Source organism: Callorhinus ursinus, unplaced genomic scaffold (assembly GCF_003265705.2).
Source record: "Callorhinus ursinus isolate GAN/ISIS: 27379988/994484 unplaced genomic scaffold, GSC_fseal_2.0 scaffold2, whole genome shotgun sequence".
Lineage (NCBI taxonomy): Eukaryota > Metazoa > Chordata > Mammalia > Carnivora > Otariidae > Callorhinus > Callorhinus ursinus.
Window position 1 is genome coordinate 33,401,260 of NW_027397064.1, and position 14,610 is coordinate 33,415,869.

The 14,610-nt window shown below is 40.9% G+C and overlaps 1 protein-coding gene across 6 annotated transcripts in view; it reads right to left on the reverse strand.

Annotated features, from left to right (window-relative positions):
* SPATS2L (spermatogenesis associated serine rich 2 like) overlaps positions 1–14,610 on the reverse strand; it is a 160,855-nt gene that overhangs the window by 84,293 nt on the left and 61,952 nt on the right. The window contains exon 1 of one of the 6 annotated variants that reach the window (XM_073880539.1): positions 7,004–7,026. The exons of 4 other annotated variants lie outside the window; for them this stretch is intronic. The gene's annotated coding sequence lies outside the window, so the exon portion shown is untranslated. Of the gene's footprint in view, positions 1–6,749; positions 6,953–7,003; positions 7,027–14,610 lie in introns of those variants that run through there. One more of the 6 variants, XM_073880534.1, reaches the window with a different exon arrangement.

Here is a 14,610-nt window from a genome sequence, read left to right on the forward strand (position 1 = left end):
CATATGGTCACCTCCTCCAAAATAATAAGCCCAGAGTTTGGCAACTTAAGAGTTGCAGACCCCTTAGCTAATCTGAGAGGACTCTAATGCTGTGAGTGACAGGTGTTTGGGACAAACAGACCTCCTTATTTCCCTTGCATCACACTTGGTCACCACACATGGTAGTTTATCACTATCGGACAGGACTGATGCCCATATCCTAACATACCTTGATCAAAAGAGCTTTAAATCCAGAAGAAAAGTACAGGGATCTCTGAGACTTCTTGGCAAAGCATCCCGTTTCTAATTCCTACTATCACTTAAGAGTGTTCTCAGAACTGACCAGTTACTGAAGCCCAATTATTCAAATCCATAAATACGTGTTCTGTGCTTATCAATCAATATAAAATTAAAATAACCAGAAATTCTGATATCGATGTAACATTTCAAGAGCTTAGGTATTGCTTGAAATTTTTTTCCTTAAAGTTGTACTTTAGCTTTCAGTAATAACATTACAAACATACATAGATATCATCTAAGTTTTATATATATCCTAGAGAAAAGTAAAGATCAAGAAAACTGTTGACTGAAACTTTATTTATGAAATAACAGATTAATCTCTTACTTCATTCTAGATGTGTGTGTGTGTGTATTCCATAGTCAAAAATTTACTAGGAAAAGATATCAATCCCAAAGAAAAGAATTTCACAATTTATCACTCATATATCATCTATATACTTCTCCAGTGCAAAATTAATAATCCGTAAATATGGCTACCACTAGTCACTTCATGTACAAAGTTGTATCAAACTGAACTACTCATTATGCAAAGATCTTACTTAATATACATTAACGCCAGTCAGAAAATCTATTGGTTTATAACAAAGATAAATATTCTTTATGAAAAATAAATCTGAATAGCACAAATTCTGGCAAATATGTTTCAGCATTTCTAATTAATACAAATCAGTGAAATTCAATATATATGTCAATCAGTTACCAAACTCTGAGTTTAAAAAATATATGTATTTCTAATTCTCACGCAATCATATACAACATAAAAAGTGAAAACAAGGTATTGAAATGCCAAATTGCTTTCTGACTCTGTTTCCCTCGTGTGTTACTGTGTAGACAGGAATGAAGTTTCACTTTTGTTTCTCTGAAACCTATTACTGCTTTTAGATTCACTTTCTTGTTCTCAGGTACTACATCACTTTTCTTGACATGGATTCAGGGAACCAGAGGTAATATATAAGAAAAATTTTAAAATAATGATTTTAGCAATTTTTTGCAAGGCCATTTACGCAAAATTCTTTCATGATTTATAAAAGCATAAAGATCATAATGCATAATTGGAGTTATTAATAGAGTATTTCATAAATTATCATAATGTAGCTGAAGGAGACAAGTAAGTGGCAGACATCCTGACAATAAGGTGCAGAGAGGGAAAATGAGCAAGTTGGTAGAGGATGGCGATCAACTTGACTTTCTGGCTGATCATCAGAATCAACTGAGGAGCTTTCAGAAATAGGGAGTTCTGGGACCCAGTGCCAATTGGTCTGAGGGGGTTGAGGCCTGAGAAAAGCAACTCCCCAGGTCATTTTCATGCAAAGCCAGATCTGAATGTGGCTGGGCTGAACTGGAATGTGCTGGGACTGTAAAATATATCCTTGATTTCAGAAACTTACAACAAAAAAGGAATGTAAACTGTCTCAATATTTTTCAGATCCATTATGTGTTGAGATGATAATATTTGACATATTGGGTTACATAAAATACAACATTAAAATTAATTTCACCCATTTCTCTTTACTTTTTTAAAGGTGATTACTAGAAAATTTTAAATGGCCTGTGTGGCTTACACTGTGTTTCTATTGGAAAGTCCTGTACTGGAGTAGCTGCTTTTAGTTTGATTCCTAGAAGGGTAGTATCAGCATCACCTAGGAACTTGTTAGAAATGCCAATTTTCTGCCCCTCGCTAGACAGACTGAAGCCTAAGCTCTGGCGTGGGGGCAGCTCAGCAGTGAGCATTTCGCCAGCCCCCAGGGTATTCTGATGCACACAGCTGAGTGGGTCTCTAAGCTTTGAGAACAACTACTCTCAAGTCTCCATCCTGGGAATATTAAGAAAGGGCCTCTTCCTGGATCTCAACCACTATACACAACACATAGATTCTTATAAAAGCCTAGATAGATAAATGGGGGGCCAGTTTCCCACAGATTACATTAAAGAATGATCTTTCCACCAACATATTATTAATAATAATTAACATGCTTACAGAGCATTTATAATGCCAGGCACTCTGTTAAATGCTCAACATTTTTTTCAGCTAACCCTTCCCCTATAAAATAGAAATTATGATTATCCCCCATTTATCCATGTGAACCCTGAGGCACAGAAATTCAGTAATTAAGCGAGGGTTGCACAGTAAATAGCAGGCCCTGGGGCAGTCTGACTCTGGAGCCCACAGCCATTGTGCTTACTGCACCTCAAAACCATCGTAAACAAGTCATGGGGCTCACTGTATACGAACTGCAATAAGAATTCTTCAAGGAGAACGGAACCCATCCCAGGCATTGCCTTCTCAAGCGGGACAGGCAGGTGATGTAGGCCTAGTACCTATGCAGGGCATACACACTGCAGAGCAAAACCACTAAACTCACACAGGAACGGACAGGAATATACTTGTTATAAAGAGATGGCTGTTTTCCTGCAGCTTCCTACCTCAGATGAGAGTGTAGAAAGCTGCATTTAGCTGGCCCTGAGCCAACAAAGTGCTTCCTAGGCTCTTCGATGCTGCCCAGGGGCTCCATGACATTCCAGGGCCTGAGGTTTAACTGCTTTTTCTTTCTAAATTAAAACAATTAAAGTGTCCATGTGTCTGACTCTAGTACAGCTCACACAGTGCTGTGATCACGTAGGTACTCCTGAGACTTCTTCTCATGGCTGTCTCAGAGAGGAAGAATCAAGACTGATCTTGTGGGTAGGTAGTCAATTACAAAATGTGATTGGTGGGAGCAGCAAAAAGACTCAGTCAAAACAGAGTGTCCACCAGTCTCCCAGAGTGCCAGCTCCTAACCTGTATAAACTGAAGAGACATCTGCATTTTTACTTGGTTTACCTCTGGAAGAAGGTGGAATACAACAGATTAATTTATTTCCTTCTCTACTGCCATCAATGGGTCCTTAGCAGAGAGCAGTGCTCTGAGAGAATGAGAAACAGGGCAGGTAAGTTTTGACTATGTGGGGTACCACATCTTGATGGACATCTGAAGAAAGTTCTAGAGTGTCACCGTATAGCATGAGGGCCTCAGGTCTCCTGCTACAGAACAAGATTCTGGAGTTGCAGGGGAGGAAAAATAATTTTACCTATACCCTTCTGAGTTCTTACCTGACACCCCTTTGTAATAAAAGACAGATTAACAAGAGAAAAATGAACAGAAGTTTATTAACGTGTGTACCTCATGTATACACAGGAGATACCGAGGGAAAAGTGAGGAAGCTTCCAACGTGGCTTAGAATTCAGAATTAAATACCATCTTAACAGGGAAAGGGGAAGAGGGGTGTAGGCCTCTCAGGGGAGAGCAAAAGATTTTTAGGAGAGATGAGAGGTACAATAGTTCAAGACAAAGTGTGTCTGAGTGTGGTGTCAACTTCTAGGCTCCTCTCCTAGGACGGGAGTCAACAGTCTTACCTGGTTGACAAAACTGACCAAGAGGAGTTCAGATACTGCCTCTCCCTGCATTTGCTGTTTTTCAAGTGCCTATAGCTCACAAAAATCAATAGGTCAAAGGGGCATAGTTTGGCAGCAAGTCCTGCACTCCTACAGTCACATTTTGGGGCAGCATAGACTCTACCCTTCAGAGTATGACCTCTGTGGTCCTCTTCAGCTCTCAGGACTACACGTGTGGAAGGGCCCTGGGAGTGATGGGAACATTCAACAAGTAAGGCGGCAGAAAGTTGAAAATACACCTTAAAAAAATAAAAGGCGTGGGTGCCATCTGCAATGTACTAGGCTGTTTCCCTGAAAAGATCACCTTTAAACTGGTCAGGGACTAACTGTCCAGTCCCGCAAGCACAACCGGGGGTACCTGCATGTCTGCTGAGGAGGGAAACAGTGTTCCTTCAACAAAACCGGGACTTCGTCTAAATGGAACATGACGTAGGATTTCTGTGGCTTGACTCTCCCATTGCCTAATCCTTCCCTTCTGTTTTGTGCCCCCTTCCCTTTCCCTCAGTCCTTCGCTGTTCCTTATCTGGTGTTGTGATTACTGAGCTCTCTTCTATTCCAAGTGCTTTAGCTCTTTCTTCCGTGGTTTAGTTCCCACAGTTTAATAAAAATTCTTGTGCAGTGCCTTGTTCCTCAGAGGAAAGCTGCTTTAATTATTAGGAATGAGGACATATAAACAATGAAACAGAGAATGGTGACTGAAATATGAATTTCATATAAAGATACTTACCTAGATTTTTTTGTTTAATTTGGAGGGGAAAAAAACACCTCAAGGTTGCATTTTTATTCAAAGACACTTCAATGTACTAAACTCACTGTTAGAACAACTTGGCTGAAAAGCATTTTAAGGGCAAATGTCAGAAAAAATTTCACATTTAAAAGCCCAGGCTCTGCCTCTTTTGAAAGGCAGGGTTAGCCTTTGGTTTAGAAATGTCGCTGCCTACGAAGTTCTTTGTGGGGAGAAGAAAGAAAATTGAATGTTTTATTTAAACAGGTCATTAGCAGTCAATACTTATTTGAAAAGGCCTGCTTCCAGAGGCAGATAAAAGCTTCCAATCACTTAGAACATCACTTGAGCGCATCTAGGGCAAGATGTGCTGGTGCAAGTTTCAGACCTCTCTGGGAAAACGTCTTCACTCAACAGCGCAGCACTGGAGTAGAGGCAGAGTCCTCCGAATTGTCCACCCTTGTATATGCTGCACGCATAGACAGCAGAGAGCACAAAGCACGCTCTATGGCAGGCCCAGCTTTGAATTTTCCATTTTAGTACTGGCAAATGCGTATGAATGAAGATTAACCATTTTTGCATAGAGTGTCAAACCACCTCCCCGAGGCAGCAGAATGCAAATGGAAGCAAAAGAGCAGAGGGCAACTAAAATCAATGCAGCAGATCCCAGGCTCTGCAAGCACATGGGGTGGGCGTGTGGCAGGCTTTATTAGCATTCAGCTGTGGCATGATTTTTCTATTTAATGTGAAATTATTTCATTTCATAGGGCTCTGACGGCTTGAGAATATAAATAAATGCCTTTTTCTAAAAGTGACCCGATGCTGGCTCCTGGAAGGCTCTGCTTCTGAAAGCAAGCATGCGTTTCCATAGAGATGTGGGTGACCTGGGCCCGGTGCAAGTACCCACTTGTACCAGCCATTCAATTATGTTTCAAGATGCAGTGATGTCAGCTCAAGTCTTTAAAACATGCCCATCCTCAGAGACGCCTTGGGAAAGGTGAGGTGACTGGCATTATGAGATTCAGAAGAAGAAATTCTGCCCTCTCCAAGCACGCTGTAAATAGGCTCTCTTCCCGCAGATTACACCTGCTCGCCCCCCACCCCCCTACTGCCCCTTGAGCAAATCTCTGATCCCGGAGGGGTGTGGACAAAAAAACCAAGCACAGTTCGTCTTCACACACCTGAGCACCAGGTGCCTTACACAGACTCCCCAAAATGCTGAAAAAGAACACGCTTACCCTCTCTTTCCTAGCCCACAGTTCTTCGACTAGCGATGGGCAATTCCTACAGAGGGCAATCTTTGTTCTTATTAAGTGACAGACATTTACTAGACCCCTATCATGTGCCAGGCTCCAAGGGGAATGCCAGCAGTGGTTACAGAGTAACGCTTACGCACTTTTCATGTAGCAACTCATTTAATCCTCATAATAGTTCTATGGAGTAAGCTCGCCTCGTTTTATAGAAAAGAAATGGAAGCACAGAGTAAGCTACTTACTTCAGTCACACTGCTAGTAAGTGCCTGAGCTGAGCTCTCAACTGGGACCTCCTGAATCCGATTGCCGGATGGAGACAGACATGTACACAAAAACACAGACGAAGGCCAGATGAGGAGGTGGAGAAGGAAATCAGAGTTGGCATGGAGCTGGCTCAGGGACCTGGGCGGAGCAGCCCTTGGGCTGCCTGCGAGTCCCGTCGCGGACACCAGGCATGGCAGAGGGCTCGAGGCAGGCTTGCCATCAGTGCGGGCTGTATGCTTTTTAAAACTTTTTATAGCAGCTTTATAAAGAAAACGTTGATACTCATCTCCAGAGAAAACATGCATTGTGGTTCTGCAACATAACTCTGGACTGGCAAAGAGAAATCCTAACTGAACTTGGCAAAGAAAAGCTACACGTTTGAAGCCAGCTCTCGGGAAGCTGGCTCATTTGTCGTGGAATAAACCACCTGGTAAAGGAACCATCCTCTTTTCGGAGCCGAGTCTGGTTTCAAAAATCTCTGTTCCAAGAAGCTCACAATATTCCTAATTCATGAAGTCAGAGCTCTTTTAGTAAACATTTAATGATTTTCTCAAAGTAGCAGAGAAGGGTTTTTCCTACTTCCTTGAAATGCCACTGGCCGAGTAAAGACAATATAAGACGACCGCCTCATATGCCCTGGCCTTGGGTGGCGGGAGGAGTACCAGGAAACTGAGGCAGCACCTTGATATACAAGAGAGCCCACCAGCAGCCAGCCCCTCTAATGCGTTGACACCCCCCCACCCCCTGGCACAATTATTGTTCCTCCTAAGGCTCTGACAAAATCAACTCCAACTCACTTTTTAAGGCTTCCTGGTGTGCTCCAAATCAAGGTGCCCAGTGCAAGGCCCGAGCTTCTGGCGTTCTCAACAGGCAGATAAGCCCTGTTCTCCAACCGGCCCCCTTTATCAACATGCCTGTATCATGACCAGTAAGTCATCTTGATAGTGACGCAGGTGGAATCAGAAACCCGTAGGTAGCAGGATCCTGGGTGTGGCCGAGTAACCGGCAGTAGGCTGGTGGCCTCCGCCACCTGAGGCACAGAGGGACTCACCTCCTGAGAAATGGCTTGTTAACTGGCCAGTGCTTTTGCCTTCAGGCCTCTATTAGTGAATGGCCAGTTCTTCATTCTTCTTATCTTAGGGAAGGCCCAGCTCTAAGACCAAACTTGCAACCTTTACACTGACTGCCTCCGAGGCTGAGGGACAGTACAGGCTGGGACTCCAGTCATCATTCCAAAGGTCATTTTCTGGGTATGGTCATCTGCTAAAGGCTTCTAATCTTCCTGTGACACTAGTGCAGGCATATCAATCAATTAGCAAACATTCCTGGCACTGCACCCTGAGGCTTGCTCTCTCCCCTCCCCCTTCTAAAACCTGTTCCTGGTTCTAGACCTAACTGGAAGCATCTGCTGGCTAATTCTGCACTAAATGAATCATGTACTACCATGTCCATGGGTATATACATTTTACGAGGGGTCATGCTCTCATCCAGAGGAATGAAATTCTCATGGTGAAGGTTCAGTCTTTACCAGTGAAAAGCTAATGTGAGGTGTGTGGGGGTGGGGATAGCCACCAACGGCAGGGGGCGGCGGGGGGGAGTGGCAGGCAGAATGGAGGCTTTCTTACGTGTCAGGCCTGTTCTACCTGGAGGCAAGTTAGTCCTGGATATGTTACCTCTGTTTGTTGGTTTGATTTTTAAAAAACCTAGTATGTGAATTCGACATGTTTTCAGAAAGGTGTTATTTCTCCTTAGGGTCAGGCCTGTCCTGGTCCCCAGCATCAGAGCCCATGTCAGTCACCACCCACAGGCAAAGTCATCCAAGGACACCCCCACCCCCAGCACAGCCGGCCCTGTGGTAGAGTGGTAGAGGCGTGGGCATGAATTAAGGTGCTTCTGTCAACATCCACAGCATCTTGGGCCCCTAAATGATTGCAGAGAGGAAACTGCCTATTTTCTGCTATTCAGATTCTTCCTTATCTTCTTATGACAGAAAATAAATAATTAACATTTACCACATTGGAATCCCAATTCTTCCTCTTACTAGTTTTGGGATTTGGGCAGACTACCCCACCTCTCTATGGCTCTGTTTCCTCATCAGTATAATAAGGATGATAATAATAAGGACTTCACTGGGTGGTAATGAGGATGACATGAGTTCCTGTTCGTAAAAGTGATTAAAACAGTGCTTGGCACACAGTAGAAGTTATAAAATAAATATAGAGAAATCATCTCACTAGATTCCTCCATAGCCTGTGTGGTTGCTTTTCCATAATCCTCATTTTACAGGTGAGAAACTAAGACTAGCATCTAGCTGGTCACGCAGGTAGCCAGTGATTGGGCTGGTCCTCGAAATGCAACCTTCTGACCACAAACTGTCCTTATAGGGCTACACCCTCCCTTCCCCTGGACACTGACACCTTATGGGAGGACAAGGGCAACTCCAGGGAGGCATGGGTGGTAGGCCGAAGGCCCGGATGCAGCGTTGCCAAGAGGGATATAAACTCGCAGGGCTCTGACTATGCCCACAGGGTAATTTGTTTTTCATGTTCTTTTTCACGAAGACCTCTTCCCTGCAGAACGGCTTGGAAACCCAGGCCAGGTCACAGTTTCCTGCCGTGTGGCTAACCAGATGTGATCAGAGCTCCAGTGACCAAATTCATAGCTAAGGTACTCGTCTTCAGAGGACAATAAGCAGTTACAATACAGAGACAGCAAAGTTCAAATGAAGTCCTAGGGCTAATTAGAGAACAACTTAAAAATTACTAAATCTCCTTTCATACATTCTGATTTCAGGTAACTGTATTAAGATGGATAAGAGAGAATGAATATGATTTTAATGCCCTTGAATTTATTCTAATGTAATCACAGATAATAAAACTCATTTTGACTATCTTATGATATGCTAAAAATTCTACAGGTCCTATTTACTATCTTAGTAAGTTTTCTTTCAATTTCTAATTGTAATAAAAAATAGAAATTTGTCACCTGAAATATGCTATGATGGGAAAATTAATAAGGACTTTTAAAGCACTTCAAATATACAAGATATTAATAGATTTAATGAATTACAAAAAGAATTCCTTCCCTTTCAAAGGCCTGTCTCTGATAAATTCCACTTCTCCTTTCTCTTTTCCAAAGTACCTATCAGAGTGCCTCAGACAATTAAATGTTCAGTAAAGATGTGGAAAAAGAGGAATAAATGTCTTCTCATTTTATTTTTCCTTCATTGGTTGCAATGAGCCTTTAATAATTCATTCCCTGGTGTTCAACATCTAGGACTGGGTTATCACTTTAAATGCCACCATTAAAACCAGCATTGGCAAGGGCTGTTCTAACCACGTCACTTTACACACCCTCCAATCCACTCCCTATTCTCCTCCCCCGGTATCTCTAACCCTGCAATATTTTGGTCATTTTCAGGGTCAAGGTCTAATCATGAGCACTAAAGCCCTCCACATCTTTCTATATCGAACCCCAGGTGTCCCATCTCTTTAACCAGGTAACTTCTTCAATGTCTTCTACTTATTTTATTTCTTCCTCACGCAAAGTCTTGTGTTCGGGGTAACCAGGTCACTAGACTAACCCTCTAGTTCGTTCCTCTCCATCAAAACCTATACTCAGCCCAAAAGACAAGGGCTGAAACTGTACACTTTCTATGGAATATGAGAAAACAAAAATTAATTGGTTTTCACAACCCAATGCTAAACACATTTAACCACTAACCCTACCATTTATATACCCCTATTAACTCTACCCACAGATATGGATTTTATTGCTGCATTCACCCATATGTATGCTGTGGGTTCTTTGTAAACCTTTCATGGCCTGCCTGCTTACTCCTTTAGTCTACAGCGTGAGAGGCCTGAGAGCACACACCTCACCCTCTCTCCTCTGCGTTGAGCTCCAGCCTGCCCTGTGGCTCAACTCACACTGGGGGAAGCTCAGAAAGCACTGAATGCTTACGATGGTCTATAGGCCTCAGCAATATGTAGTTTAATCTCTTCCAAATCATTTTTCTAAAGATTGAATCAAAACTGGTTTTGGTACAGTAGTTCAAATATTGTACAGGCCTCTCAAATAAATATAATACCATATATTATTTCCCTTTGGAAGACTTTCTGTTAGTCATCCAATCTACCTTAAAGCAATTTTCAGGTGTAAATGTATTAGGTTTTGATCACTTGTTTGATGAAAAAGATCCATCTCTCACAGCCTCGATTCCACTTATACCCATTCTTGGCAGACTGATAGAGACAAGCAATCAGGGTGGTCTGATTTTTTTTACTAATGCTAAAAATGTCATTATCCAGCCAAAGAACATGCCCTTTGAGGGTGCTCCCTGTGGGCTGGACACTGCAAGTAGAGGGTCATCCGCACTAGTATGTCCCTGTGGGAAATGATACTCAATACCTCTTCTCGAGGGATGGATATTGTGGGGCATTGGTTGGGGGTGTGTCAGAACCAAGAGAAATAAGAATGCTAGTAATGGAATCTTAAATCATTCTGAAATGTCTACAATCATGTTTATAAAAGGGGCTTCTTAGAGGGGCAAGAAGACTTTAGTTTAGGTGGGTTTATCAGACAGGGCTTCTGAGGGGAGGGGCTCTTTTACGCTACTTTAAGGAAGTGCTGGTAATGACAGGAATGGCATTTCAGGTTAGGAGGAAAAGCAAAACTGAAACTTCTCTGGCAGAAACAAGTAAGTCACACATGAGGCCGGAAATAAAGCCTGCCTCCAGACTGCACAGAAGTCAATTGATAAATATTTACTGGGGGTCCGCTATGTATCTTGGGTAGATGTAAAGTGTTCAGCTTATTGTAATGCAGTATAATTTTAAGATTGGCTCTGAACAGAGAGAACATTAGCAGGCAGTAAGCAATTAGATGACATCAGAAAGCAGTTCGTGAAAGGTGTTATATGGTGACGTTTCAATTATACACTCGCCCTGTTCGTAATGCAGCAAAGAGATAATGTCCTTGTTTTGCTTTCCTTATAGCAAATGGGAGAGTTCTTTCTCATCCCTACCTCACCCCAGTTCTCTGACCCACTCCCCTGTCATTTTTGGTTCTGGGTTCTGAAACTAAACCCAATTTTCCTATTATTTTTGATATGCTGAATTGAAAACTTGACCTTTTTTTTAAAAACCTTTTCAACTTGATGCAACTTGATTCTTTGTCCTTTTAATCTTTAAAATACTAAATCTTTAAAATACTAAATCTTAGTATTAAATTTTAGTATTAAAATTTTAGTATTAAAATACTAAATCTTTAAAAGACTAAAAAACACTTTAATCTGACTACTGTTAAATATATGCTCCAAAACAAATAAAAGCTATGCAGCTGAGTTTCATTTCATTCTGGGAAAGCAACTCATAAATTACATTAAAGATTTCATTTGGTTCTATTTTTACCTGGTTTTGTATGCTGGGAATACCCAAAAGTTAATATTATGTAACTTACCAAACTCTGTCTTGAAAAGGAGATAACCAGACACTGAAAAGACACTCTTGTTTGTTTTACTAAGTAGTTCTTTTTTAAAATATGAGTAAGTATTAAAGAGGGAAAATGTCTTTGAAAATTAATCTACTTAAAAAAATCTATTTCTGAATGGCTGCCAGCCAGACTTCAGTTGGGTTTCATTTTTCATTTCAAGCTTTCTAACAATATAGGAATAGACAGAATGAGACCACTCTAGATAACCTCTTGGAAAACATAGGGGAAGGACTGAGGAAAGACTACATAATGCTCACAGTTTCAGTTTAATTTTTTAAAAAAATCCTGAAGCTATGCTGTATGATGGGAAAAAAGCAATTGATCTGTGACAAAACATTCTCCTTCAAACCTCTGAATAATCCATCAGCCTCTTGCTTTACAAAGACTTCTCATATCTGATGCTGCTGCCATGCCTTTAGCAAGAGCCATCATATGCTGAGCTCATTCATTCATCCATCCATTCATTCATTCATTTAACAAACACCTGGAGAGCCCCTCCTTTTGCCAGGCACTGTCCTAGGTACTGGGGAAGACAACAGCTAACAAAACAAAAACTCCTCAAGCACATCGTTGGGTTTTATCCCTTTATGCCTATTTCACCAAGTCCTCACAATGCTCCCGCAAGGTAAGTGTCATTAACTTCATTTCATAGATAAGAGAACTAGGCATAGAGGAGTTCAGGCCAAGGTCCCAGAGCCAGTCAATAGCAAGGCAGGGACTCAAATCTCTGAAACTAATTCCCAAGCATGTGCTTATTTCCCCAGATGGCCACCATTGTTTTGGTTCAATGCACATAAAGGAAACTGTTTAAAAACTATTTAATGGGGTCACTCCAGTTGGGAAATCTTACTATTCACAATAATTAGAATCAGAAATGTAAAGCTGGCTTGGCAGAAAAGACAAATGGAATAGAAAAATTATCAATGGGAAGAACAATGTTTTCTCAGTGTTTTAAATTTTGTTCTCCACTTCCCAGTGAGGACAAATCATGGTGGGATACATTTTGCCGAACCATTTTTCACCTTCCTGCTCACCCTTTCCTTTACTTGCTATCTCCTTGTGTTCCTGTCCCCTTCTTCCTATTACCTCTTATGTCTTTATTATTATTTAAAAAATTTTTAAAATTTCCAGTTGAAGTAGAGTTGACATGGAATATTAACATCTGGTTCTTTAAGTGGAAGATGCTGTCTTGAGAGTAGTGTGTCTCCTGGCACAGGATCTGTTCAAGCATAGGCTGGATGACCACTTCGTCGGATGCTGGAGAGGGGATCACTTACAATTCAGGAAAATGGGGGACCTCTGAGTCCCTTGAAACTCCAGGATTCCAAAAGGGGAGACAAGGTAGTATTGTAATCTCTCCTCAGTCTTTCCTCTAAGTTTCCCATGAAGTGTTTCATTCTGCCTTTGTCATGTATTGTCTAAAAGCTTGAAATGAACCCTGAAATCAAGTTAGGTCTAGCTGATACTTGCTAGGCATACTCCCAAAAGTGAAATATTTCCTCTGGGCTTCTTGTGCCCGGGAGTCTGAGATGGTCATGGAAAGAGCCTGCTTGTAGGCAAGACAGGAAATGCTTCCAAATATATGGCTTTGTTGGAAAATAATTTGTGACTTACCATTGAGGCAGAACCGAAAGAAAACTCACCAGAAAGGAATGAATACCTTCTGTGTAACTTAGATTTTTTGTTTGATTTGGTTCATAACTCAATCTGGCTCCCGTGGAACGCATCTTCAGGTCTCAACTTACCCACAGTCCTGCAAGCTGGAACAGCTTCAACACTCAACATCCATCCCTCAATACTTGTTTCACAGAGGTCTAGTAATTGTCCACTCGTCTGGAATCTGTAGTTAGAAGGGACTCAGAGGTCTTCTGTCTTCCTGACTGCATGTGAGCCTCCCTTCCAACACCCTCATTAAGTGGCCACCCAGTGTCTGTTCAAACATATTCCATGATGGAGATTCTCTACCTCTTAACATAGCCGCTTCTGCATGAGACTAGTTGTGAGTAAATTCTTAGGTAAAATGGAACCAACCGCCTTCCTGTAATTTCCCACGCAATGTTCCTAGCTATGCCTTCAGATAGTCCATAAATCTGACCACTCTTCCCCACGTGTCACATTTGTCCTATGTATGCTTTCTCTATTCTAGTACAGAATCATTCACAGAATCACAGGATGTTAGATTGGGTAAGGACTTCACAAATCTCTAACTTATTTTATAGACAAAACATTTTGTATTGTCAGAACCTTAGAACCTTATTTTTGAGAGTGCATTCATTCCTCATGTGACATAGTGTTGCGTATTCTCACACTGGTATATATGATATCTATACCATATATTATGTTATGTTAGATCATATTATGTACCAAGATATTATATAAAAATATGTGTATATATTCATTCTAGGGTTTTATTCTTTTTTTAATGCAACCTAAGATTGCATTTTATTGACAATCACACTATACATTGGTCATAATGAGCTTATATTAATGAAACCCCCAAGACTTCCTCATTCAATCCATTACTAAGTCCCATTTCCCCAATCTTTACTTTTACAGTTGTGTTTTTTTTTGGGAACTTAAGTGCATGAGGATACATTTACTTCAAATTAATTTTGTCTTGTTAATTTGGCCAATTTTTCCAGTCTACTGGAATTCTTTTGGATACCAAACCTGTAACTTCAGCTCTACATTTCACTTTGATCATTCACAAGCTTGAAGGATATCATTTATGTAATTTATGCCATTAAGAAAACAATCTGGTCCTGAATCTCAGCACTGACACCTAAGAAATGTGTGACCTTGAGGAAGTTACTTAAACTCTGTGCTGCAGCTTACTCTTTTATAAAGTGGAAATAAAGTATCAACTGCATAGGACTGTGGTAAGGATTAAATAAACTAACATATGCAGAGTAATAGAACAGTGTTTGACACATAAGAATCCAACAGGTATCTGTTATTTTTATTATTTTTATCAAATTCATAATTTTTAAAGTCATTGCTAAAGAAAAATCTAGAATAAAACAGAAGTAAATGTCTGTAGATCACTTTCTATTCTTTAGCACTCTTTGGGTTTAGTTATGCGAATCCACTTAACTATTGTTATTCCATTCATATTTCTCTATTAAATCTATAATGAAATCTTGAAATATTGTGTAAACTGGCTGT